This window comes from Crocodylus siamensis, chromosome 3, assembly GCF_052110815.1.
Source record: "Crocodylus siamensis isolate JL-2025a chromosome 3, ASM5211081v1, whole genome shotgun sequence".
Classification (NCBI taxonomy): domain Eukaryota; kingdom Metazoa; phylum Chordata; order Crocodylia; family Crocodylidae; genus Crocodylus; species Crocodylus siamensis.
The window spans coordinates 139,035,117-139,062,149 of record NC_143397.1 but is presented as its reverse complement, the minus strand read 5'-3'; the positions used below and the strand labels follow the sequence as shown (position 1 = coordinate 139,062,149).

Sequence of the window (27,033 nt, the reverse complement as noted above, 5' to 3'; positions counted from 1 at the left end):
AACCTGGCTTTCTTCTGAGTTTGTTCTGCGGTTTTTGTTTCATTCAGCAGGCCATATAATCCAGCCCAGAAGTTTTGGGGTACATGCATGCTGGCTGGAGCTAGTCACACATACACACAGCCTCTCCATGGGAGCAAAGATCAGCACTCTACCACTTCTCCAGGAGCAATGGAGAGCCTTGTAATGCAGAAGGACCCATGCTTTCAGCAGCTCCCTGCACACAGTGAACACAAGCAGCAGCTCATGGGATTCTCCAGTGTAGGCCCCCCTCTCCAGCCCATCGCTGAAGGACAGGTATAGGAGTGCAGGCCCCAGGAACTACCTGTTAGGGAGCCCAAGTCCCAGGCTGCCTGGGTACAAGTGAAGCCTCTCCAAGAGGGTGCCACCTATGGATTTTGCCGTTAATAGTGTTTTAAAATTATATTTAGTGTTTTCTTTTGGGGGGTTTTTTTGTTTGTTTGTTTTTATTGTCTAATAAATTTGGAGGTTTTGTGTTTACACTGCTTGCGAGGACGGAGGTTTGTTTATATGGGACACCCCCACAAATTTCATAGTTTCATAGTTTCTAGGGTTGGAAGGGACCTGAGCAGATCATCGAGTCCGACCCCCTGCCATGGCAGAAAAGAGTACTGGGGTCAAACAACCCCAGCAATTTAGTGTTCCCAGGTTTCTGGGTGGGGACTCAAGCCACTGGTATAATTTATGGGGTACCTCAAAATGTGAACCCAGCCCCTTGCTGCTGACCAGAGCCCAGCAGAAAGGTTACACACACACACACACACACTACATTTCTTTTTTTAGCATTCAGTGTGCATAGAGTGAGAGTGAATGGCTGAGGCATCTTTTCAGAGCAACACATCCTAGTACAGTTGGAAGTAGTTTAGACAACCCTCAGAGACCTGATCCACACTGTGAAGTTTTACCATGGCCAAACACAATTGTAGACAATCATGTTTATGTGAATAAGCAAGTAGCACAAGCAGGACAAACCATATTCAATATCATTTCAGCTAACAGCACTTAAACCCTTACCCAAGAAAGGCTTAAGCACAGCTAGCTGGAATTCATCAGATCAGAGGTTAAACTTAATTAGTTTGTCTGAGTCTACATATGCTTGCTAAGCTGCACTCAGCATCATGTTGTTGACTCTGTTCATGATATCTGTGTTCAGCTATAGTAAACTTCAGTGTCCTTCTTCAAGGCAGGGCCAGCCCATCCATGCCTGCAAAACCTGTGGCCAGAGGGGGCACCACAGCCAAGAGTCCCCATGTGGCTGGCCACTTACCACCCCCCATCCCACAACCAATGCCTCTACTGGCTTTGTCAGCTGACTCAGCTCACATCAATGCATGGGCAAACTGGGCACATGCCCAGGGGCCCCTTCCAATTCGAGGCCTCAGGATCCTCATTAGCAGGGAGGTGAAAGCGGCAGCTTTAAACTCAGCACCCATTTTCAGCACCAAGTTTAAAACTGCGGCTTTTGCATTTGCTTCCCTGGCAGCTGGAAGTGGGGCCCCACCTCCACCAATGGGGCTGAGGGAGGGGGGTCAGCATGGGGTCTTGCCTGAAGAGCCATACCACACCTGCAGGTCGGGTGGTACCGTGCCTGTGGGGAGGGGGCCAAACCCTGCCTTACCTGGAAGGCAGTAGGAGCCAAGCCAGCTGAGCCAGGAGCACTGCACTACACTGCACCTTTGCGGGCCACAGTGCTAGAGCCCCCCCAAATTCTTGTTAGCCCCCCCTCCCCTCCCAATATGAGCTATCCCTCCCAGATCCGCTGCCTGCCCACAGACACAGCACAGGGCTCCGTCAGGCCCAGCCCAGCCCAGCCCTCTGCATCAGGAGGGCTGCTCAAGACAGCCACACAACAGCTCCGTGCACGTGAGTGTAACGGGGAGGGGGGCGAAGCAAAATGAGACTGAGCCATGGGTGGCTGCAGGGGGGGGTGGCAGGGAGAAGGCAGAGGGCTGTCTGTGGGGAGGGCATAGGCAGTGGAAGGGGGAGCTAACCAGGCTTAGCCCCCCCAAACAGAGGGCAGTGGTAGGGTGGGGAGGCAGCCCAGCCATGGCCTTCCTGCAGCTGCAGCAGGAGTGGGGAGGGGTGCCCACAGGCAGCAGTTAAGGAGGGAGTGGGGCTAGGACTGGGGGTAGGGTCAGGCAGTTGGGGCAGGGCATGGGACTGACAAGGGGACAGGTACAGCACAGTGCCTGCCAGAGCCAGGGCTGGTGCAGGAATGGGCCAGGGCTGGGGCTGGGGCGAGTCAGAGCTGGCCGCAGGGCTGGAGTGAGCGTGGTGCCTGCCAAGGCCAAAGCCAGTGTACAGCCAGAGTTAGGGCTGACATAGCACCCACCAGAGATTATGCTGGGGCCAGGGTTGGCACAACACCCACTGGGGACAGAGTTGGCGCAACGCCTGCTGGGAACAGGTCCCAGGCCTGAGTCGGTGCATCAAGGCCAGGAACAGGGCAAAGCTCTGGGGCCAGCACAGCACTGGGCAATGCTGCTCTTCTCCATGACCTTTTCCCCTCCCTCCCCTCCCCCAACTTTTCCCCAATCTTTTTTCAGCCCCCCGCTAAATTTTTTCTTCCTCTGGCACTCACCCCACCCCACCCCACCCCCCACTGCTGCCGCGGCTGCTACCAGCTTCTTCAGCTACTTGCCACTCCCGCCACCACCAGCTTCTTCACAGCAGGGGGGCCCCAAAAAAATGTGGGGCAGCCCTGCTTCAAGTTTAGGTGAGATAGTAGCTCAGAAGGCATCTGCATATAGATGTGCACACAATGGCTAAGTTAGAAAAATGTCATCATAGGGACTCATTTTAACTCCCTGTAACCCTGTCAGAAGAGCTAGCATTCTGATGCAGTATAAATTATAATCCATTTTGTATTTTTCCCACCCTAGACTTAATTCCTCTCTCCCAGATCCTGCAAGGTAACAAATTATTAGAACAAACAAATACTGACAAAATAAATATATAAATAAAAATACAGTTAGCAGTGAATAAATATATCTACCAATTGGTAGCACAAGGAGATAGCCTGGACATCCAGCTCTCCTTCATAACAACGATACAGTGGGTGCATCTACTCATGCTGCCCACTGCACAGTTGTTACCATTTAGTACTTGCATAACCAAGTACTAAATGACTGCGCAGTAACCAGTGTTACTGCACAGTAGCATTCCGGCACAGTTACCCAGTGATGCTTGCTGTGCAGTAGCTCATTACTGCTGTGCAGTAGCATCACATCACGGTTCGTGCCCAGCGACGCTACTGTGCAGTAGTAACAAGCCACTGCACAGTAAGTGTCCACTGTAGATGTGGCCAGTAAAAGCCAGATTGTTTCACCCATCAGACTTCTAAGTGGACTAAGGTGCCTAAGCAATTCTATTCCATTATGTTCAAGTCCTGAAAATCCATTAATGCATCTCCTGTTGTAGCACCCCATTATCTTACCAGCAAGACCTGGCCACAGAAAAGCTGCAAGGAGGAAAAGGACCCATCTGCTTTTTGCATTACTGGTTTTTAGGGACCCAAGCAGGATGGAATGGAATCAGACTTAGACACACAAGTCCACTTACCACCAGGGATGGTGCTGGGGCCAGGGTTGGTGCAGAACAGAATCTGTCCCTAACTATGCTACTAGAATCTTGTTAACTACTATTGGCCTTGACCAACCAGCACACTAGATGAAAGGTAAACCTAAGGACCACCAGCTTAAACTTCTATGACTACAACAGATATCTCTTAAAAGTAACTATTGCCCAGTCCATCAGGTTTCTCCATCAAGGAGCATACCTACAACAGACTCCATTACCAGAGAAGTAAATAAACAGACCATACTTTATTTACAGTCCCTGGGAGTCTCTACACATGCAATTAATGCTATTTGGCTTTATTGAGGAGTAAATGTATTGGTCTCTTAGCTCAAGTGATAGGAGACCTGCATATGCAGGTAGTAAATTTACTGTGCAGGGGTGTGTGCAGAAGAAACGGGGGGTTGCTTCACCCTAAATTGAAGCAGTGGGTTTTTAAAAACACCCTGTGCCATGTACACCCCTGTCCAACCTGCCTCTCCGTTGGTGGGGAGGAGAGGGTGAGCTGCTGGCCGGGCTGTGGGGGAGGGGAGGCTGGTACTTCCCTCCATGGCAGCGGCAGCCCCCCCACCAGGCAGCACCCACCCACAGGCACCCAACTTGGGTGGTCCTGGAGGGCACCGCAGCCACAGAGAGAAGGACTGGGTCCCCACATAGCTCATGCAGGCAGACAGGCTCCAGGGGGAGAAAATAAAAAAATCAGGCTCACCTTTTTTTTTTTTTCCCTTTGGTGGAGCCTGCCTTCCTGGTCCACTGCCAGGCTGCATATACAGGCTACGTGCATGGCCCCTGAGCTGCACTGAGCCCAGTGCTTCACTTCGTGGCTGTAGGGCAGCAAACTAAAACTCCTCAGAGGTGTTTTAGTTTGCTACGTCCCAAAGTCATTTAAGGTGTGTTACGCCACCGGATGTGCTACAGCAGCTGGAATTAATGCGCAATGTGCCATTGACAAGTGCAAGCACCAATGCCATTAAAACGGTGCAAAATCATTTAACCCACTTTAGAGTGTTGTGCACACATGCTTCTCATTTCGTCTACATACGCCCCAGTAAACTACTGCACAGTAAGCACCTGCAAGTGTAGACAGTGACACTTTAATGCATAGTAGATTAGTCTACTGCACAGTACAGGTCTCACATAAACAAGGCCCCTGTGAAACAAAATTGATGTGCTGTGGAGTGAGTTTTGGAAGTTGTAACATACCTGTGAAACAAGAACCTCATCTCCAAAAATCAGCCTCCTGTCACTTGAGCCAGGAGAGCCTCCTGTCACTTGAGAGCTCTTTTATACCTGTGGCAGGACCAGCCACAAAAGTACCTCAACAAATTACACATATATCAGCCAGCTGGTTATCAAATAATGATTTTTGGTTTTCTAGCACAACATTCCCTGTCAGGCCAGGCCTCTCGTGGTCTACTATCTGGTACCATGAAAACCAGTACAGCCTGTTCTATGGTCGGGTTGTCAGAAACTAAACTGGTGCCCTCAACTGGGTTAGCCTGGGTAAGGATGGTGTGGATACCCAGCAGGACTGAAAACAAGACCTGTCAAAGGACAGACGAGCTCCCTGTGAACCAATGGCCATCCATACCTGGAGAGGTGATGGGCACCACTAGGTCACTTTGTCCAAAGAATCACCAGTGATGCACAGCATCTAAGGTGCCCCAATGGTCACAGTGGCCTTGGGACTGACTTGACTTGGCTTGAGCACAATATGCAGTGTCTTTCCATCACTGTGCAGTGTCTTTCCAAGAATTAAGGAAATTAACTAAGAACAAACTTGGGCCTGTACATTAAGGAGGAAACTTGGAACCCATGTTACTACTCAGAGTCTAATGGAACACTCTGCCTAGTTACTTCCTACCTTAGGACTGGGTGGATTCTTGCATTGACCCTTGTAACCCACATCTTCATTTGCTTAGAGAAAAAGACCTCTTTCATTCTGAAGAGACCTGTGGCTTAGGCCTGGTTCTTTGTTTGTTTTGTGTTCCCGGACAGCTACACACAGACCTCTCTAAAATTAATAGCTTGGCCAGTTTCTACAGGCAAGGATTTTGTTGTCTTCTCAGTGCCCACTATTCTTTGTCAATCCTTTTCCTGTCCCAGGAAGGTGCAAGGCACATGTGCACTCTCACACCTAAGCTAGGTCCCACTTCACAATGACAACACTTGCCTTTCTGAAATAGCCTCAAAAAGCTAAATAAAACTCCAGTAGCAATACACAGGTTCTGCTTATAGCCTGGCTGTGTTAGCATGAGAGCACATCCCCTGGTGAGTCTCACCGCTAAAGAGGAAGAAGTTTGCTTTCAGAAACAATGACTTGTGAAATTTCTGATCAGTTCTCCTTTAAACTGAGAGGAAAAGGCAAAAAATAACATTGATAGTTAGATCCTGGACTTAAATATTTTCCTGAAGTGACTGTGTGTTGGCTGCAACTTGGAAGATTTGTCTGGTGCACTTCTTGTCGTCTTCAAAAGAGCTATTCTTTTCTCAAATTGAATGCTTATGTTTTAATGAGCCTTTTTCTGGACTTTCCAGCATGTCCCTATAGAAGTCTCAAACTGCTCCATTGTATCCTTTCATTAATTTTCTTGGACACAGTGGTGGGTCTGAATTAGCTGTGGCTTTGTCTTTCCTCTGCTTAGGACAATGACATTTTAAATCATGGTATCACCCTCATCATCAGTCTAGTTTTATAAGCCACACTGTGCTCACTGCAATAGCACAGCAGTCTCATCTTCTTAATGAAGTGTCCATCTGGCACCCAGGCTCCAGTCTTTTTAAGGGACTCCATGTGAGCAGACCTCCATGTCTGTGCGGAACTTCATTGAATTGAATGACGTTTAATGCAGCTTCATCCATATGGAGTTCCTGAAGGACTGGGGACCTCAGAAACACAGTGATGGGCTTATTAAACATGCACAATATTGTCGCAGGGGCACTCTGGTGCCCTGCTCCTATGAAGAGATACAGGTGCTGGTTGCCGGGACAACCACAGTTGGTCAGCTGACCAGAAGGGGGCAGGGCCTGACCTATATAAAGGTGATCCAGGCTGAGGCCAGGGAAGCAGTTCCCCTCTGCCAGCTGAGGAAGAAGGAGCTCTGCGGGAGCAAGCAGAGTAGGGAAGCCTGATGGCCTGAGCAGCATCTGGTCAAGGATACCAGGTGGAGGAAGCCCAGGTAGGGAGTTGAATGAGGGTTAGCCAGGTTGCTTAGAGTTTATGTTGTAGACCAGGGGCTTGAGTTTTCTGTTTGTAGTTTTATAAAACCGGAGGACCGGGTGGGGCTATAAGGGGTTGGAAGAGGCCTCATAGGAGCTCCCCAGTAGTGTGGGGGTTCCTGGTGCCAGCGAGGGCCCAGCAGTCAGGGGGTGCACTGACCCCAACCCTGAGAGGGGAGTTCGGTGGACTAGGGGCCAGGTAAGGCCGAGGCCACCTGAGCCCAATTGTGGGAAGCCCCAGTGCGGGCGTGAGCGCGAGCAAGGCCCCAGTGGGTCAGTGCTATGTGGGAGAGGCCCCAGGGAGGGCGCGAGCCCGGGGAGAGGCGAGCCCGGAGGACATCCGTAAGGGCACGGGCAGTAGTTGACCCAACCACGTCCGGTACATCTGAGAGGTTTGGGGCGTGGTATAAGGGGTGGTAGGAGCCACGCATAGCCCATAAGGCTGGGGTGCACCAAGTTACTCCATACTGAACGGGGGCCAAGATAAACAAGAGCACCGTGTCCAAGGGGACAAAAGGCAGCCTCCATTATAAAATTAGATAACATCAAAGATGTGGCGGGTGAGAACGAGGGTGCTTGATCACCAGCTTGGCATGGTAGGGGGCGCCAGGAGAGATCACGGCTGCTCGTAGGTCCCCTCCCCGTGACAAATATGAACAAAGCCAATATGGGACAGCTGCTTCAATGCTTCTGGTAGCATAGGGCACATTCCAAGAGGGAAACCCACTGCAGTAGCAGGTCTTCAGATACAAACAAAGCAAAGGAAAAAAGGATACCTGTATGTTTGAAAGAAGATGCATTATTGCTCCATGCAGCTATGAAATGTATTGGAGCCACTGAATTAGTATAAAGACTGATCTGTAGCTCATCCCTAAATATGACCCTCTGCTCCCACTTCCTGTCTACCTTTGTGGCTTTCCATGCCTAACTATATAATGACAGTGCAGGCACCCTGACCAGAATGTCCGAATTAAGACTTCCAAGTCTCTTCTGTCTAATTGATACACCAGTGGCTACCTTCCACAGGGAGCTAGCGGTGCATGGAAGTTTGAGCAACTATTATTTCCATAATAGGTGAATTTCAGCCATTTCACCACGGAAAATTACTACAGACCCTATGCTTTGGATCGAAAACCTCTCTTCTCATAGTAAAACAGAGCAGGCCCAGGCAGAGTCATGGAAAGCCATACATTTCTCCTACAATAGGAAAAGCAGGACTCCCTGGAAATTGTGTACCAGATTTATTCAAGCTTCTTGAACACCCAACATCTACAGTGAGGCCCATACTTAACTCATATGACATTGCTCTTGGGTAATTTTGGGGCCATCATATCTAAAAGAATGAAACATTGCCACATCAAAACTTTGGATTAACCAGATGTGGCCAGCCACACCATCACCACCATGTGGCTACCATACCTGTGTGTTCCCTTTCCCCCTAAAATCTCCACCCATCTGTTTTCTTTTCTTTGGAGACAGCCCTTGTTTTGCTTTGCTACAGTACCCACCACATAGTGAGAAAGTATTATTAGCAAATAAATCAGGAATGCTCTCCAGTTACCTCAAACCAGAACTATTCTGAAGTGCAGGGGAACCTAAAACTGCTAAACGCTCACTTACGAGGTGTAAGGCCATGATCAACTGATGTAGTAAAAAATCATGAACATGAAGAGATGCAGGAATTCAATGACTAGTTTGTTCTAGGTTTTAATCCCACAAAAATGAGGGGGAAATGATACCACAGTGTGATCTAATAGAGAAAAACCATTGTAAAGTCCTACTATTACAAGTTATTTGTTTGTCCATCAGTACCTTTTTAGGTGTTCCCATCAGCTTTACTACACCAACACCAAAAGATGCCCAAGTCCCAGACAACAGTTTAAAAGAAGCAAAAGAATATATTCAACAAGCTGAGGATCTCTCACTGGCACACCCTAATTAGCTTGAAAGGATCAAAACCAAGACATTTGTATCATCCAGGAGACTGAATGCTGGTGTGTGGGGCCACAGGAAAGGGTTGTCAAGCAGTACTTATACAAAAAGTCTGAACAAAGAAATGAGATGCAGAGGACACTCTTGGAGAGACCAGGGCTACAGACAGACATTCAAAAAGCCTGAGCCTAAATTGATTTAATCTTTGCAGGTTAATCTAACCTGGCTAGGCTGAATCAGTTTGTAACCATTTAGACATCCCTCTGGACTGAGAAAATGTAGGCACATGCCTGCAGTGGATCAGGCTAGAAGCCAGGGGGGCACTAGAGCAGCCCTCCCTTGCCTTCCAAAGTGCTGAGCTGAGGGGAGCATGGCCAGGCCCTGGCAGAATGCTCTGGTTAGGGAGGGGTTCCTCCCACTCTTGACTAGCCCAGCAGGGGATTGATAGCACAGTGCTTATCACCCCTAACTTGGCATTTCTCAGCCCATTCAGAAGACAACAGAGGGACATTACCAGCTACCTGTTGATTCTGCCTTTGTCCCATCTGCCACAGCACAGACCGTAACCAGCATGTGGTCTGCTGGCTAATGCTGTGTGCCTGTGTAAGGCAGAGGGGATAGGGGAATCCCTACTTAGAGGGAAGGGGGCAGGGGGAAGCAGAAGCCAGGCAGACACCAGAAGTCTCTGCTGGAGCTGCCCCCAGGGAGCAGAGGGGAAGGGCCAGCTCTGCTGTGGGGCAGACAGCCACGCCCAGCCCAGAGAGCATGCCAGGATGCTGGGGGAGTCTGGTTTATCTTAAACCAGCAAAGGGTCTGGGACAGACATTGTATAAACCAGTTTGACCCAAATCAGTTAAGTCTGATCCTACCTTCAACCAGGTTTATCTCAAAACAGGTTTCAGCCATTTTCAAACTGGTTTATGTGCACTGAACATCTGTTCTGTTACAGGCTTAAACCAGTTTCTGATCACTTAAACCAGCTTATGCGTAATGTCTGTCCCTAGCCCAAAAGCGTGATCTGTCACCTAGAGCCCCACTGGCACTGGGGATGCCACATATGACAATGCATCTCTCATTGGCATTGTTATAAAGCATACGCTATCAGGCCATACCATAACTCATGTTGTTTTAAAGGGAGAGCACCGTGGCTGCCTTGGAAAACAGGCTATTGTTACTTTACACTTCCTTTGCTGAAGAGCCTTACCTGGACTTTCCCATTTTCCTACTGATGCCCATACTTCCTTTTCTTCCCTCACTCTGCATTCTGCTCTGGAGCAGAGGCTACTGACACCATCCATCTAACAGCAGGATATTCTGGCGCTAAATGTGCAACCACCTGAAAGAACTTCCATTTCATACGGCTGTGATGGTGTAGGTGGCTCTTCTGAGACCCAAAACAAATGTTTACCATTAATCCGGCATCTGACTGCTTATGTGGTTCCCAGGTACTAGTTTTCACATGCAAAATAAAGCAAGCAGAGCAATAAAAGGAACTGATTGTTTCTCCCCCCCATCAGATGCTGTTTTCTCTTCAAATTTGTATATTAATACTGAATGTCCTCTGTCCCTTTGAAAACTACAGAGTCGTTATTTAACCTCCTTCTCCATGGTTTATTACTCTGGGGGTCATCAGCCAGAAAAAATACAAAGTGTATTTGGCAAGGAAGGAAAAGTAATGAGAAATGGCTCAAAGATGAATAGTTCTCTCTGCTACTGATGATCCAGATATCGGTCTGCAAATACGTACATCAGTGCATAATTCTGATCTCAAAAAGGCATTTTTTGTATGCCTAAAGATAAGCATCTGCATATGTGTTTGCTGGATCAGGATCTATATTGCCACACCAATCCTATGATGCCAGTAACATTTCTCCCCTTCTCCATCCCTGAAATGGAAACAGCAGTGGTTGTGGAATGGTTTTTATTTCAGGCTGAGAAACAATGCACACAACTTTCATGGGCTCTTTCAACTTGATTTATTGAAGTTATGCCCCCAGCTATTTCCCATGCTGAAAGTCTGAAAGTCAGGAAGACGAGACAACAGAAAGAGTAAAGGACTTAAAAAACCCCAAACCGATGTGATTGAAGCCTGAACTTTTTTTCTACCAGTCAGTTAGCTAGAGATACCATTGTGGCAGCCAGATAAAAGTCAAAGCTGAACCAATTTACCCATTAATAGGGGTATAGTGGAAGATGAAGAAGCTGTCAGTAGCTCTCTGGCTACAACATAGATTTCCTATTGTTTTACAGAGAACAGATAAATTACTACCCAGGTTTTACTGCTGAGTTTTATGAACAGAAAAAATACCTTGCCATGAAGTTTGTATTTATTCTCATAGCTTCAGCTGCTCCCTCAGGAACAGGAAAGGAACATGAAATCCAAGGTCATCCCATATTTTCAGGAAGTCTGTATCTAGATCCAGAATGTGTGATTCTTTTCCACCCTTATTTTGTTTATAACCATAACCGCAACTCCATGGGAAAAGAAATACTGATCGATTTAAAAACACGTATGTACATTTTAGGCAACATGAATAAAACAAATCAAAGGGCTTTTAGCCACTGCAATGGGCCCCAGTGAAGCATCTTTCCTGTGACTGTGGAACATGATGTGGAACACCAGAACATACTACTAAAGTGCCAGGCTTCTCTTGAAAATCAGCACCTCATTACCTCCAAGAACCATGTCATCCTGCTCATGTATATATCTGCCACAAAGCTTTCTGTAACTTGGCAGATTTACTTTGATTGCAGCACCCCATGGCTGGCTGCCAGTAGCAACATGCAAACCTAGACAAGACATTATTTGTACAGGTAGTTCTTCCACTGGATTCAAGTATAATCTTCTAGTTTTGTGACTGCAGAACTATACTCCCTTGCCAGAACACTACCCTTGCTAGCAAAAGGCTGACAATGGGGGTATCAATCTACGCACAGTTCAAGAATGTGTTGGAGATTAGATGCTCTCTGTATATATCTTTATCAATTTGTAAACCGCTTTGACTGTAAAACTAGTTTGCCTTCACCATCTCTATCTCCCTCCTGGGATGAAATGCCAAGTGGTGATGACACGGGACTAACAGTGGAGTGTCATTAAGCCTGGATAAGATCCTATTCGAATGGAAGCATTCATAAAAAAAGAACTTCACCCTGCCAAGAAACAAGTCTACCCAGGTAGGCTTGTAATTAAACAAAGGTTAAGTAAAGAACTTTAAAGACCTGATGGGGGACGGGGGGTGTCACACAACAGAGGGGACCACAGCTTTATAAGAGGATTCTCTCACTAATAATTTTAGTGTGAGAGAGGGCAAAAGAAGCAGAAAGTATGACTGTATAGGATAAGAAGATGGGAGCTAGAGCAGCGGAAGCCAATCTTTTTGTCAGGTGTGCCACAAAGTAAGCCCCACACACCCCCGAGTGTCACTCTGATCCACTGCCCCTCCCTAAACTACCAGTCTGCGCTCTGCTTTCAGTCCTAATCTGTTGTTCTGCTTTTTGCTTCTTGCCTCTGTTCCTTTTGCCATCTGTTGCTCTGTTTTCTGTCCTCTCTGCCACTGTGCTGCCTGCCCCCTCCCTGGTAAGCTGTGTGTCTGTGATGGGGGCAATGCCCCAAGGGAAAACTTACCCCAAAAAGAAAGAGCTCCCAAGCCAGCGGGACACGGACGAAAACTGGAAGCCCAGCAGGAGTGAAACTGTGGTGGAAGAAAACGCCACAGCAATAAAAGAGAAGAAAAAAAGAACAATGGGTCCAAGACAAGCCAGAATCAGCTCCAGCCCTGGCATGGACCTGCTTTATGGCGGCGTGCCAGCACCAATTCACCACCCAGCCCCTTAAGGCACAGATAAAAGCTCCACCAGGAGCAGAGCCAGGAGGACCAGAAGTAAGGCTTCCAGTGGGGCCAGAAGAGCCCCAAGGAGGAGACAGCTCCAGAGAGGAGCAGTGATGGCTGCCCCAGGAGGGGGCATCTGGAGAAGAGACAAGGCCGCAAGGACAAGGCCGCAAGGGCTAAGGTACCTACCTAAAGCTGAGTCGTGGATCCCAGATGCCTCCAGATGTGGCTGGTCTGCCAGGGACCCTGCAAATGGGAAGAAAGAGCCAAGAGTCCAGACCACAGTAGTGCCATAACTGAGAAACAGAGACATCCCTGGAAACAAGGTAACCCAGGGACAGCGAGGACCATAAGTCAATTTCCACTACAACCTGGAGCTCAGGCTAAGTGAGGTCCACATCCTCTTCTTTTAAGGTAAAAAAGCTAAGATAAAAATTGCCACCGTGACTCACCTTAGAGGTGAGCAGAAGATAACAACTTAAGGTTGGCGTAAGGTGGGTGTCATGGAGCGGGGTCCAAGGAGCGGCCGTCATCTCTCTAGCGCCCCCTTTACCGTGCCAAGTAGGCAATTCAGCACCCTCGTTCTCACCCGCCACGTCTTGCTGTTATATAATTTTATAAGGGAGGCTGCCCTTTTCCTCTTGGACACAGTGCTACGTTCGTCCTGACCCCTTATTCTGTAAGGAGTGACCTGGTGCACCCCCACAGCCTTATGGGCTACACGTGCCTCCAACCTCTTCTTTAGCACGCCCCAAGCCTCGCAGATCTTCCGGATGTTATCCCGCCAATATACCTTCCCTAGAGGCTCTCTCAAAAGGCCTCCGCTCAACTGTTCACCCACACCAGGCCCTTTTCTCACGTACGCGCCCTCTCCGGGGGCCTCACCCACACAAACAGTGCCCCACTGGGGCCAGTCTCTCTGCGCTTCTGCATTTCTTGCCCTCACCGGGCTTCTCAATGGGCTTGCTCCCCTTCCGGGGCTTCTCAGTGGGCTTGCCCCTTTCCGGGGCTTCTCCCTTACAGGCAGTGCCCCGCTGGCCTGCCTCCCGTACGTCCCACCGTCACCCGCACGCCAGCCTGTGCCTCGCGCTTCCCACGATCTCACCCGCACTCGGGCCTTGTCTCTCGCGCTTCCCACAGTCACCCGCACTCGGGCCAGTGCCTAGTGCTTCCCGCGGTCTCGCGCGCACTCAGGTCTCGGCTCCCGCGTTTCCCACAGTCGGAGCTCAGGTGGCTGTAGCCGTGCCTGGCCCCCTGACCCTCCGTCTGGGTCTTCCGCCCTGCTCAGGCTTCTCCAGTTATCGCCCACCCAGGGCTGGGGTCAACACACCCCCAAACGACGCGCCACCCCGGCGCCAAACAGCTGTGCCTTCCCTGGCACTGATCGCTGTGCCCTTACAGGGTGCCAGGAACCCCCACGCTACTGGGGAGCTCCCCTGAGGCCTCCTCCAACCCCTACAGCCTCACCTGGCCCTCCGGTGTAACAATAACAAACCAGGGAACGTAAAGCCATGAGCCAACTGGCTATAACTCAAAAATAAACCCCCTGGCTAAAATGTAAATACTGTGCCACCATGGCTCACCTTCCAAGCCTCCCTGTCAGGGTTCTCTCCACCCCGCACCATGCTGCAGCCACTCAGGCAGTCTGGCTGCTCTGCTCTGCTCTGCTCTGCTCTGCTCTGCAGCAGAGCTGCTGCTCCTTAGGCTGCCAGAGGGGGGCTGCCCCCTAGGCTTCAGCCTGGGCTGTTTATAAAGGCCTGGCCCTGCCCCCTTCTGGTCACCTGGCCAGTGTGGTTGCCCCAGCAACCGGCACCTGAGCTGCCCTGAAGATTGGCAGCTGCCCTTATCCCTTCATAGGAACAGGGCACCTAAGTGCCCCTGTGACAGTGGGGTGTAGGGAAGGCGGAGCCCCAAATTGGGAAACTGGACAAGAAAAATTAAGGAGGGTCCCAGAGAAAGCAAAACGTAACATCTTACTCCTGATAACATACTTATTTTTCCATCAAAGACATGATAGGAGAGAATCCCCTGAAGGCCTTCCAGGAGAAATACTTTAACACTAAGCTACCCAGATCCCAACAAGATGGTGAGACCTTAGAGGTCCATAAGAGCTAGGCATACTAGCAAACACCAGGGGACTTTACAGTGTCACAGACATAGGCTGTCTGTGCCACTTTGATCACGTGCTGCAGGTCGACCACCCCTGATCTAGAGAATTCTTGTTAAGGAAACTGAGAGATGAAAAGGTGTGTGTACAGTTTTGTCCAGTTGTGTGATATGTGCATGCCTTGTGATAGTTGAAACAGAGTTTCTTGGAACTTTTGCAAAATCTTTATTTAGTTTTTTAAGTATTGTAGGCTGGTGGGGAGGTAAACTGTAAACTAGAGTTTCAACATGGCTAGAGACCTGGAAAAGGGCATGCAGTGAAGGTGATCTAAGGTGTCTGCTCTGGTCCTGTGAACCTAAGCTAGCTAGACTGGAAGGTCTCACTCTCATGAAAGGATGACATAGTCTATGCACAGAAAGTATATCAAAGAAAAAGATGGTACTCAACCTATTCAGACTCAAGAAATCTTAAAGATATTCTGTTCAAGCATGTGAGATCAAATGCAACATCAGCAGTTCAAATGGAGCTGCAACTACAGCTCCAACCAGAACCTTTAAAGAAGGAACTCTGCCTCCCCTTGGGGGCTATATCACAATTGCTGGCCCTCTGAAAATGCATTCTGCCAACTCCCTCCAAAATGATTTCCTCTCCTTTTTTCACTCTTGTGTCCAAGGCACTGGGGTTCTCAGTCCCACAATAATTTATGTCTGTTTGTTTTCCAGCAGGAAAGGAGCATGGGGCAGAGGATGAAATGATAACTGACTGACCACAGGCATCTTTTACAGTGTTCTGGGTAGGGAGATGCTCATGGTAAGATAAGCAAGCTGTAGGCTTCTCTCTGCACTGAGATACAAAAATCACCTCTGGAGCTACCCCAGAATTTTCCAGTGGAATATCCTTCTGTCAGAAAATGTTGATTTGTTCAAATTGAAAGGTGTAGGAGAGATGTGTACATTCTGGTGAATTACCATTTAAAATGGATGTGATATCTGACATCAAATATCTCCAAAGATGTGAAGCATTTCAATAGTGTCAAAATATTCTGCTGCCACATTTTTGAAACAGAACATTTAGAATTTTTACTTTAAAACGAGGGTTTTTTGGTTTAAATCTTTTATAGCATAAACATTTTAAATATAACTGGAACAAAATTTTTGATTGTATGGAAATGAAACATTTTGATTGGCTGTCATTTCATAGGATATTTATTTGATATGGGTAGGGAAAAAACAGATTTGTGGAATGTAGGCAACCATATCCAGAGTCATTCACTGGTCTTCTCTGGTTAGCACCTGGTTTGTGTGCCATCTTGCTTTAGCCAATCGGTGGCAGTATTAACCTGCTACAAGTCACCATGAGTCTATGAAATTATTTTTTTCTCTAGATACCTGACTTAAGAATTGTGAAAGGGAGTCACCACTTCACAAATTCTAATAAGGAAGCAGGAAGCTTTTAGCAGCACAGTAACTTCAGCATAGCTGTAGAGTCTCCCACCCAGACTTCTAATAACTTCCTAATTCAGAATGAGATCTGATGTAATATGTATTTCTCTCATCCATGCAAATACAAGAATGATGCTGTATTAACACTTTGTTAACCCTCCACACTTTCCCCTTAGCCTTGTTTTCCACCACCTCTCCAATGCACAACGTTCTCTGCAAGTCAATGCATGAGGAAGGTGAGATGAAATGTTCCGTGAAGCGAAGCGTTTTAAACAGCTGTTCAGTTAACAACTTAAACATTATCACACTCCAGTGAAGCACAACCTTGCAAATTCAATATGTTTAAAAAAGGGATCTTGAAATCACCTGCACCTAAACTGTCAGGTCTTTTCATAGTATCAGCCACATTCTGGTAGTTGAGTGTCTTGAAGATCTTCTCTCTCTCTCCCACTCAACATTTCATGAGCACCCCTCCATCCACACTGGCATGTGCCAGTATCCTGATGACCGGGATAGTTATTTCTGATATTTGATGTTTGAGAGTGGTTAATGTATTTTTTTGACTTCGTGTACATGTTGCTTAGAAGCCATAAATCAATGGGAAGAAATATGAGATCAACTAGTTCTCTCAAATCCACCTGGTAATGCGACTGAGACAGGCAGAAGTTCAAGGCACAGAATGGAAACCCATCACTGTTTTCCAGGACTGAACAAATCTACAAGGGACACACTGTCACTCCTTTCAAGCTGAAATGTTTTAAATATCTCCACAAGTACTCAGTTTGCTCTTTTCACATAGCAAAGCAGATGTTATACGAGTCACAGAAGATATCAGTGTATGCATTTTCATCTCTTTAAAAGTCCTTGTGGCGAGTTGTTCTTCCTGAGCTCTAGCCTCTTTCTCCCCTTCTATGTCATGGTAACACAAATTACAGGTATGCAGTATCACTGCATACATACTGAAGTGCAACAGCACAATAGGGTCCCCAAGGAAACTTTAGACATATTCCAGTGGGGTATTGATCTCCATTATCAGAGCCTCAGATATGTGCTGTTATGCTATTAATTATCTTAAATATCACCAATATACACAACATTAAGCTTTTTCTTGCTAACACAGCTTATAAATGTCTCCCTCTGCCCAGGGTGTCCTGGCCAAATTCCAACACCCACTGAATTTGGGCGAGTGTTACCTGAACACTTCGAAAAAATCAGGGGTGTTCTGAGTTCTTTCCATTCAGCGGAGAAATAGCAGGTGGGTTCAGATATTCCTTTTAATTCTCTCTCCTTTTGCCTTTTGCAGAGCATCTCCTAAATCCTGCCATACCTGCGCACAGCCATGATCAAGCAACAAAAGACAGTCTCCCTGCTCACAGAGCCAAGCCCCCTTTTTCAGTCAGTCCTCAGCCCAAAGTCCCCCATGCTTTTTCAGAAGGCAAGCTTCTCGTCTGCCCCTTTCTCCTCCTTGCTTCTCTGTTTCTTGTCTCTTGCACAAAAACACACATGCCCACAAAACACGAGTCACCTGAATCCCTTCTGACTTTGCCTGTGCCTTTAATTTTGGGACGTGACATGTAGTTGTTCTTGGATGGTGGCTGGTATTGTTCCAGCGATCTAGTTCCATAAAGGAGCTTACCTCTATCCAGCAGGTTCTCCTTGGCCCCCAGCCGTCTCTGTTTAAATGAAGTTTAACCATTTGCAATTTAATTTCAGTGCATTAGGGCCTGATCCAACATTCATTGAAATGATAAGAGGAACCCACACACTAGCTTCAGAAGGTCTTGGGAAAAGGAGCAATAACAGCTCTGATTCAACCATTAATTGTTGCTGTCTCCTATTAACAGCTGCTGTAAACTACTCAGAGTGGCTGTACTTCGGGGTAGATGAAACAATCCCTGTATGTCCACTCCTTTCTACACAGGGTTGCCATGACACTTATTTAGCTAGAGACAAGATGAGGCAGGTTAGGCCCAAAATACTGGCAGTTGTGGAGAGCAGTTTCACAGAAGAGACAGAGGGGCTTATTCAAACTTCTCTGGCCTCTAGTCTGCTTCCCTTAACCAAATAAAAAAAACTGAACAATGATTCACAGTTCAGATCAGCATTGAGTATATTGATGAAAAAGATGGTTTAAAAGAAAGGGGGAAGGAGGGAAGAGAGGAGGGGGATTAATAAGAAAATTAGGCTTGTACCCTTTTCCCTTAGTTATTGGGGGGGAGGTTATCTTATAATCAAGGTCATATTTTATTTGAGTAAATATGTTACTTTGGAGCCAGCTTGGCCCTGATGTTGCTGAAGGATGCATTAGGCTGGTCTACACTGCTTCCCTGGTGCTGCTGAGTGTACTACCACGAAGCACAAGCCTGTCTGCCCCCTCCTGCTCCACCCAGAAATGAGGCAGCAAATCCATCATAGGGTAGCGCTCCTCCACCACTGTCCAGCACACTGGAGATGGAGAACTTGAGAGTGGCAGCAGAGGAAGACACCAAGACAGCTTCACTGCCTCCTTTCTGGACTTGCACAGGCTTTACTTCTCAGAGGTGCCGTCGAGAGCCTCCATGAATATGGTATAATCAGATCCAGAGAGTTCTAACTCCTCAAAAAAAGGATGCATGTTTCCAATCTCTTCCCTCAAAATGTTGATTAGCATTGGAGCTAAATCATTTTAATTAAAATGGACTACACTATAAAGTATTGTTCCTTTAATTGCCCAACTGTCTTTCATTCTCCTGCCCCTTGCAAGCATCATTACACAGGCTTAACAATCACAATGCAGTCTTCTAAAACTTTCTCTGTCTCCGTTTCACATGCGTCTAAAACAGTTACATTCTGGGCCAGTTTTCTACATCCTAATGCTGCAAAGAAGGGCACAATCCCTATTCTGATACAGACAGCTCCCTTCTAAATAATTCTGTGCAATGTTTTCACCACAAGTATTATAGCATTGCACTTTGAGCTAGTGCATGAGAATCCAAAAGTATTCTAGCCATGTCAAGAGCAATACAAAAAGTGAACCACCTCATTTTTAGATATCTAGCTTGTTTTTCAACATTTAATTAAGTCACTAACACCACCATAATTAATAAATAACACCTCATTCTTATACACTGTTAACTCATTTTCAAACCTCAAAAGAGGTCCCATTTTACTGGAAGGGAAACAGAGGCACGGCTCATTCAACAGGCCAACAACAGAGATGAGATCAGATCTCCAGGCTCCCGAGTCTTGTTCCAGTGCTCCAATCAGTTTCTTTAATATTAGTAACCTATTTTCAGAGCCATAGTCGAATGATGCTCTAGAAAAGAGGCTGGATACTGTAATAGCTGTATGGAGCAATTGGAAAGGCTGAAATGTTAGGTGCAGCACGTAGCTGGGCTGCCCCAAGAGCAAGAACCAGTTTGTGACTCAGAGCCCCAATCCAGTTCTTCCTTCCTTCAGGGGAAAGTGATTGTGCTAGCTGTTCTGCTGGTACAGATTACCTCCCTCTCTCAACTGGCTCCAGGGCGCAGGCTGTCAAAGACTAGAAGAACAGTGGCCACTGCTCTTACCACCGTGCAGACTCCAGCAATGTAGTAAGGACATGAGGGAGGCTACTTATGAAGCAGGATAACATTACCACACCCTTTGCTTGTGTCCTGAGCTTGCAGCGTGAGGCCTCAGAACAAAGCCTGTACAGTTGGAATTACATGCCAGCAAATGCCATTTCTTACCCAATCACTGCTAGAAAGGACTGCAGTAGGTGTACTATTTAACTAGGCAAGGTGTGGCTTTCATCCATTATATTCAGTCACTGAGATAAGTTGCCCTGAATCAGATCCTTGGCATAGCTCCCACTGATTAAACTGCTTAGCATTTTCTGGCTGACAACAGCTCTTCCATCTATGCAAAATGGATACAAACTGCTATCATTCTGTTCTGGTACAATTTCACGTCACTTCAGTCAATACCTGCCCTACACCAGGTAATAAATGAGGTTTATACCCAGAAGTTGCACCACTTTAATTGAAATAGGTTCAAAAGCCCAGTTAGCTTGAACCAGCACAAATCCAGGTCAACACAATTCTGTGGGTTTACAGCTAGCTTATAGCTGTTTAACTTCCCCAGAGTAGTTGTCAAACAACAAACATGTCTACACAGAGTTTTGTGCGATTCAGCCAGGTAATTTTTTTTTTAAATCAATTTTAATTAAGCCAGAACATCTGACATGTAAGCAGTTTAGGGCAAGGACACTACTTTATTCTGTGCTTGTACCCCACCCTCATCCATGACAAGACCTGTAGCACTCTACAAATAAGCAATTCTTAGGCATTGCCTATATAAAAGCAGCTCAGAACATAGCAATGATTCTTGTATAACATTTTGAATCTAGTCTCTTTCCTTACCATTTGAGCCTGTGGGCGAGACCTTATTTAAAATTGGGTTTAAAGCTGAAATGTACTTTCTTCTCAACTCATAGCTCTAACTGGAGCAAAACTCTATAACTGCCTGAATAACTTAGTTTTCCTGAAATGTCAATAGGCAAGATTGCTAGCTTCAACTGGGAAGTGGGACACTGAAACAGTGTGTGGGGGGGGGGGAGTTTCTGCTTAAAATAATAATAAAAGAGGTGTTATTCTCTCTGGCATCAACCATAAATCAGTTTTCTTTAAAGAAAATACACAACAAGAAAAACATTTTTTTTTCCAAGAATCCACTTGAGAAGAGAACTTTTTAATTTGATCTTTGTAGACAAAAGGACTATTCAGATTTCACAGGGATGAGGATGAACAGGACTATCTGAGTAGACTGGCGCCTGACAACAGAGAAAAACAGAAAAAATGGTCACATAATCAACATGGTGGGAGAGGAGGTTGATACATAAATACACTCGCAAGAGATACAATTCGTTCCTCCAAATTTGCTAGGTTGGTGATGTCAGCATCAAACTCTGTAAATATGCAGTTTTTAGAGACGTATCAAACACCTGACGAGGCCTCAGGGGAGGTCCATTATCCATGGAATACTGTCAGTGTTGCTGCACCAGTTATGTGAACAGCTGCAAAAAAGCTTTATTTCTGTATTGCAAGAGCTATTGATGACCCTATGCACGGGTATAGAATAGTACAAGGGAGCAAGGTACCCTTTTGGTCAAGTACAATTGCTACCTGTTCCCAAAGGAGCAGTATGAAAGGTAGGGGGGCTCCTATGCAGACAGAAGTGGTTGGCACCCTGGGTTATCACCTGAGTGCAACTTGGATAGCGGAGAAGAGGCAGAAATCTCTATAGGACTGAGGCATTCAACTTCCCTCCCTTGTGACGGCGAGGGGGACACCAGGAAGCAGGCTATGACACAGAGTCTTAGCCTTACTCCTGGGTCTGTTCCTCTCTGCTACCCTATACACAGATCTGGCAAATATCATGCCCAGCCCAGGATATAAACCTGAGAAAAGGTTCAGGAGGTACATTACCAGGAGCAGCTAACAGACAGCAGAATTGCAGAAGAAAGCAGAGAGGATCATTAACACCTGTGGAATAAAGGGTGCTTGTATGCGTTATGCATTGCTTAAACACATGTCACAAAATGGTGCCAAAAATTGCTGTTTCGCTAGGTTAGTCGCGTCTGAAAATACATATTGACATCTTTTTACCACAGCAGATTTTGATTTATCGTGATCAATTAAACCACCTCCGACATGTTTTATTTTTAGTGTGGCCAATTGTTCCAGCAGGATTGTTTTTATTGTGAAAGTTTCGTAACATGTATTCAAACACAAAGAGTTTACAAGGAATCAGTTAGATAATGATCCTTGAAGCCAGTTGTCTCCCCCACTGCTGCCTAAATAGAAACGCTCTGGCCACTGCTAGGCAATTGATTTTAAACTTTAGGTGGACCAGGAATCAAAGGTGGGTGTGACTGCACAACTGCACACCTTAGATCTGCCCCTTGATAGATATTTGATTTGGGGCTAAATGCTGACTGAGATAGACTGTGGAAATGTAAGCAAAGTGTGATTCGTACTGTATTTGGAGAAATAGGACTTTGTATCTTCTTTGTAAATAAACAGGTCTGGATCAAAGAAGCACCCAACTCTCACTGTCACTCTCTCCTGCTAACAGAAACAACCTGCGCCTAACCCCTCCATTCAAACCGCTGTTACCAATAGCAAGAGGCATCCTCTACTTCCTTACATCAGGGTAAGAGAATGGGGGTTTAACTGCAGGAAGTCTGAGTGGAGGCAAAGAAAGGGTGGTACTAACTAGATAACGATGCATGTTTCCTCCTTTCGTTTTCTGAACTCCCTGAATTTTCAGTTAGATAAACCTATGGCAAGGGTAGGTATGAACATAGGTCAGAGTTAAAGGGCTTGTTGGGTCAGCAACAGAAGAACACATTCCCTCTGTAACTGCAAGCAAGTACATCTTTAATGCCCAAGTTCTGTGGTTTGCAGAATGTTTCTGATAAAGTTGGCCACTTGTCCTGTTTCAGGGGTGAGGTGAGGTACAGCTCATCGTACGCAAATTGGTGACATGCGAACATCATTAATGAAGTAGAGTAACCCTCATCAATTTGGCCTTCAGTGGTGTGTCAAGAAGGCAACCTGAAGAGCAAAGAAGAAACTAGCAGAAAAAGGGTGGGGAAATGCAAGATTAAACATCGAAGGGTGGAGCCATCAGAATTTAAACAGCAGTAGCACTTCCTACTCTGCTAGGCACAGTCTTCTGCTGACTTGTCTTCCTCATATTTTACATTCAAAACTGAAGTTTTGTTTTTTCTGGAAGCCGCCCTGGACAGCAGGTAGGTATATGATTTCACAGTTACTAACGGCAGCACTATGGGACTGACTTGGGAATGGAGGCCATTTTCATTTAAAACTCAGAAGAGGGGGGCTGAGGGCTGTTGTCCCCATGGTGTAAAACAGAGATAAGTCCATTGGTACTCATGGAATTTCATCTGTTAACACTTAAAGAATGAATTAAAGAAGAATCAGGCCTTTTATTTTTAAAATGAACTGATGGTTAAGTAAGACCTAACAATCAGCTGAAAGAGAAACTTGCTTTGTTAAGTATTCAATAGTATGCCCCTTGAAAGAAGACTGAGTGAGCGGCTAAGAGATTTCTCTGGATTCCCCTGGGAGAAAAAAAAGACAGAAATACCAGACCTTAAGATTATAAAATAAGCAGGGGGAAACCCCTTCCCCTAAAACTTTTAAAACCTCTCCACAATCTCACATAGGGTTCAGCATCCCCTAAAGCTGTATTTAACATCCACAATATCTTCACACTGCAGGGAGCCACAAACAGACTTAAAAAAAAAGGGGGGTGGGGAAATAAGGGGAGCAGCACCAAGCCTGGGAAATCTTTCTATGTGGACAAATTGGTCTTAGAGCAATCTTATAAGAGTAGAGGCACTGCTACTTCCCATCACCAGGCCACCATTGATTTGAGATGGGCCTGAATGAGCACCACCATCCAGAGCGCTCTGAATTGTGGGCCCTTGAGATCTGTATAAAGTTCTAAGACTGCACCTGTAACATTCAAGGTGTAATTCCTAACCCTGTTGTGCCAGGAAACAACTGCCCAAGATCAAAGCTTGACAGTTGCAGTCAAAACACACCACACTGTGCTGGCCCAACACGGCAAAGCAGCCAAGGTTTAGTTTACTTGAGAAGTTTTCCTCATTAAAGACGATGCCAAGGGATTTGCTAGTTCAGCTCATCTGAATTGGTCGTAGGCCTCTGAATGCAAAATATGCACTTTCCCCTCTTAATTATAGCCTTTAGATTGCATGATTTACATTGCTCTTGTCATTGTTGGTAAGAGGATGGTGTTGCATAATAGCATGTAACACTATACAGCTGCAGAAGGGGTTGCTCCGCCAGCGCCAGCATGAGTCCAAATAGAAAACAGCTTTTCTGTTAACCAACAGCTGAACAGCAGCAGGGAAGTCTCACCCGTCCCCCTTCCATGGGTAAAGTGAGGGAAGGCCAGTAGGCTGTCTCGTGCCCCGTTTGTGTGCAGCTAATTACGGCCACCAGAATCTTGGCAAGCCTCTATAAAACATTTGCTGGTGGTCTCCAACTAAGCCAAGCATATTATTCTCGAAGCACTGCTCTGGACACGTGCATTTCCTTCTTTTAAAGAGAAGAAAGGGACAAGCCCTCTTCACTCTGCCACCCTCCTCTCCCCACCACCTTCCCATGAGAGAAAATCCTCTGGCTTCAATGGGCTGTTGTTTTTTCTTGTTTTAGGGTGAAGAGGACAGGGTTAGGCCAAATGAGATTAAACTCTGACTTTACATCTGCCTTCAAAGGCCTCTGTGAGGACGCAAAGATAAAGCCTTGGGCCAAATTCTACTTTGATTTACACCAAGGTCAATACACTCGTACCAGCATAAGGCCCCGCCCTCCACATACATTTGTAACGTTTTTGTTAAAACAGGACAAGGCTCTATGTAGACACTCATATTTCAAGTTATGCATGGCTTATTTTAGTTAACTTTAAACCTGCTCTGAATCAGCTAAAGCTAAACCAAAACGCTTGTCTACAAGGAGATTTGCATCACTTCAAGCATTTCGATAAACCAGTGCAACTTTCTCAAGACAAGGCTTTACGTTTGGTCAACATACAAGTAAACTAACTATATTGGTTTATAAATCACGCCTTCCATTAAAACAAAAAAATCACACCTTCAAAGCGAACTTTGCACATGCAAAGCAGTTAGCTTGTGCCGTTGAATTTTTCAGGCACAAGCAAAACCAAAGCTGGTGCAACTTGTATGGGTAGAAAAGGCCGTAATATTTTAAGGTTGTTGTTTTCACTGGTCTAGCACAACTAAAAAAATGTTGGTTTATATTCCTGGCTTCCAAGTCTAGAATTAATTAATGAAACAGCAACTGAACATTCCCTCTTCTGGGCCAGAATGACCTGGGGAATCTGCGTGACACCCTTTACACAGACCACCCAAAAAACAGTGGTGTTTTCATGCTTAATGAGATTGTACGTAGAAAGACTTAACCCGTGTGGTTCCTATTTCAATAGGTGACACCAACCTGTAATGGCAGATCAGAAAAAGATCCCTTTTATAGCATTGTATTCCACCATTCTGCATGCCCAACATCGATTCAAATGGCTTCTATAATGAGTTGATTATACACCGTGGATTCCTTTCAAGCCAAATGCTGCCTGAATTCGATGACAGGAAAAATGATTAATCAGCATTTTCAAGCTTGTCTTAGACCTTGCTATTCTGATCTTAAAAAATCTTCTGTTCCTGGTGAGTCTTACACAGGCTTATAAGTTTCTACACATCTGTAGCATTTCATTTTGGATCCAGTCTTTACAGAAATAGAATTTCCCCCATGCCCCTTTTAAAGGCAAAGCTAGCAAAACATGTGACTTCTGCTGATGTGGGATTCTTCTTATCGTTTTCCACAAAAATGTTTACAATAGTAAAAAGCTTGCTTTTGAGATTCAAAATTCCTATTTCCGCCTAGGAATCTTGTGACAGCCCTTCAGTCCAGCTGGAAAGCTGAAAGCAACAAAACCACTAGGGTGAAATTCTGTGGCAGTTCAAGTCAATGGCAAAACTCTCACCGACTTTCAGCAAGGCCAGGATTTCTGCCGAACTCCCCAAAATGTATAAACCTGGGCCTAAAGTAGGTTTTATACATAAACATCTGAATTTGTTCTTTCTGGGAGAAAGGGAGGTAGAAGACGGCACATCAAAGAGCATGATATACAATGAAAACAATACTACCCAATCTTTCCAGAAGTTGATTAAGTTGCCCTGGTTCTGATTCATATTAGAGTAAATAAGGCAGCGGTATCACTGAAGTCAAGATGTCAGAAGAATCTAAATGAAGTTAGAATCAGATCCATAGAATTTAGTTTCATAACTTTCAGACAAGAAGAGAAAAAAAGCCCTCTTCAGTCCTTAACCATAATTCACCTTCCATTTTCCCTGTCAACATGTGACCTTTGTTCCCCACTGAGATGCTAGATTAATTGCTAGAGGAATGGACTAAGTTCACTACCGTCTTCCACGCTCTACCAATCATTAACTTTAAGTCTGCAGATGTCTCTAGTTCTCTTTCTTTTTCTATTGTTCTTCTACAAATCAGTCAGTATACCTTCAGGCCATTTCAAAGCTTTACTGTTTGGTGGGTGTTTCTGCGGAACCTGTTTGTGCAAGTGTTCTGGACAGTGTAACACACTGTACCTTACCCACAGATAACAGCCTCAAACTCTTCAGCAATGAGCGGTGTGGGCTCTGCTTGGAAAAAAGCATAATCCCTTTAAGTCAACAACTGGGGCAGGCCACTGATAGCTTTCTGAGAATAGAGCAGGCATTATTAGTACACGTCTGGTACTAAACTAGAAGTTGACACAATGTGAGTCAGCTAGTGCAATAAAGTGTTTCACAAACAGATCTGCCTGAATTCTCTCCAAGATGCTGTGAATCTCAAAATGGTGGTCGGCAAGTCTATTGGGGCAAGCTGAGTGCTGATTGAGCTCAAGGTGCTGACTTTATTCCTTGGTCCACCCTTCTAAACTCCACAAAAAGGTTGTTAATATACATCAAACAGGCAGCTGCTGTACTCTGGTTGGTATGTGGATGCTAACTGATGGCAAGCTTGAGGGGGAAAGGGAAGAGATCTGTGCCATTGTGAGGAAGGAAAGAGGTCCTTAGTACCACAAAAGGGAAAGAAGATGGTTCTTCAGTACTTTCTACAAAAGATGTGCCTTGTGTTCTAAAAATGCTTGAAAACTCACGGGCTAGATGAATTTTTCACTGAATAATATATAACAATGGTCATAGATACACTTCACCATTAGAGGGCAGCAGTATTAAAGATACTCTCTTTCCAGTTAACAGGATGCCCCAATTAGCAACAAAAAAAAAACCGACATAAAAGGCTGAAGAACAGAG

At 45.9% G+C, this 27,033-nt stretch overlaps 1 long non-coding RNA gene across 1 annotated transcript in view; it reads right to left on the bottom strand.

Moving 5' to 3' along the window:
- LOC149868892 (uncharacterized) overlaps window positions 1–27,033 on the bottom strand; it is a 170,581-nt gene that overhangs the window by 130,426 nt on the left and 13,122 nt on the right. The window contains exons 3-4 of the long non-coding RNA XR_016441354.1: window positions 12,765–12,821; window positions 12,371–12,437 (exon numbers count right to left, since the gene is read on the bottom strand). This is a non-coding gene — a long non-coding RNA (uncharacterized LOC149868892). The remainder of the gene's footprint in view (window positions 1–12,370; window positions 12,438–12,764; window positions 12,822–27,033) is intronic.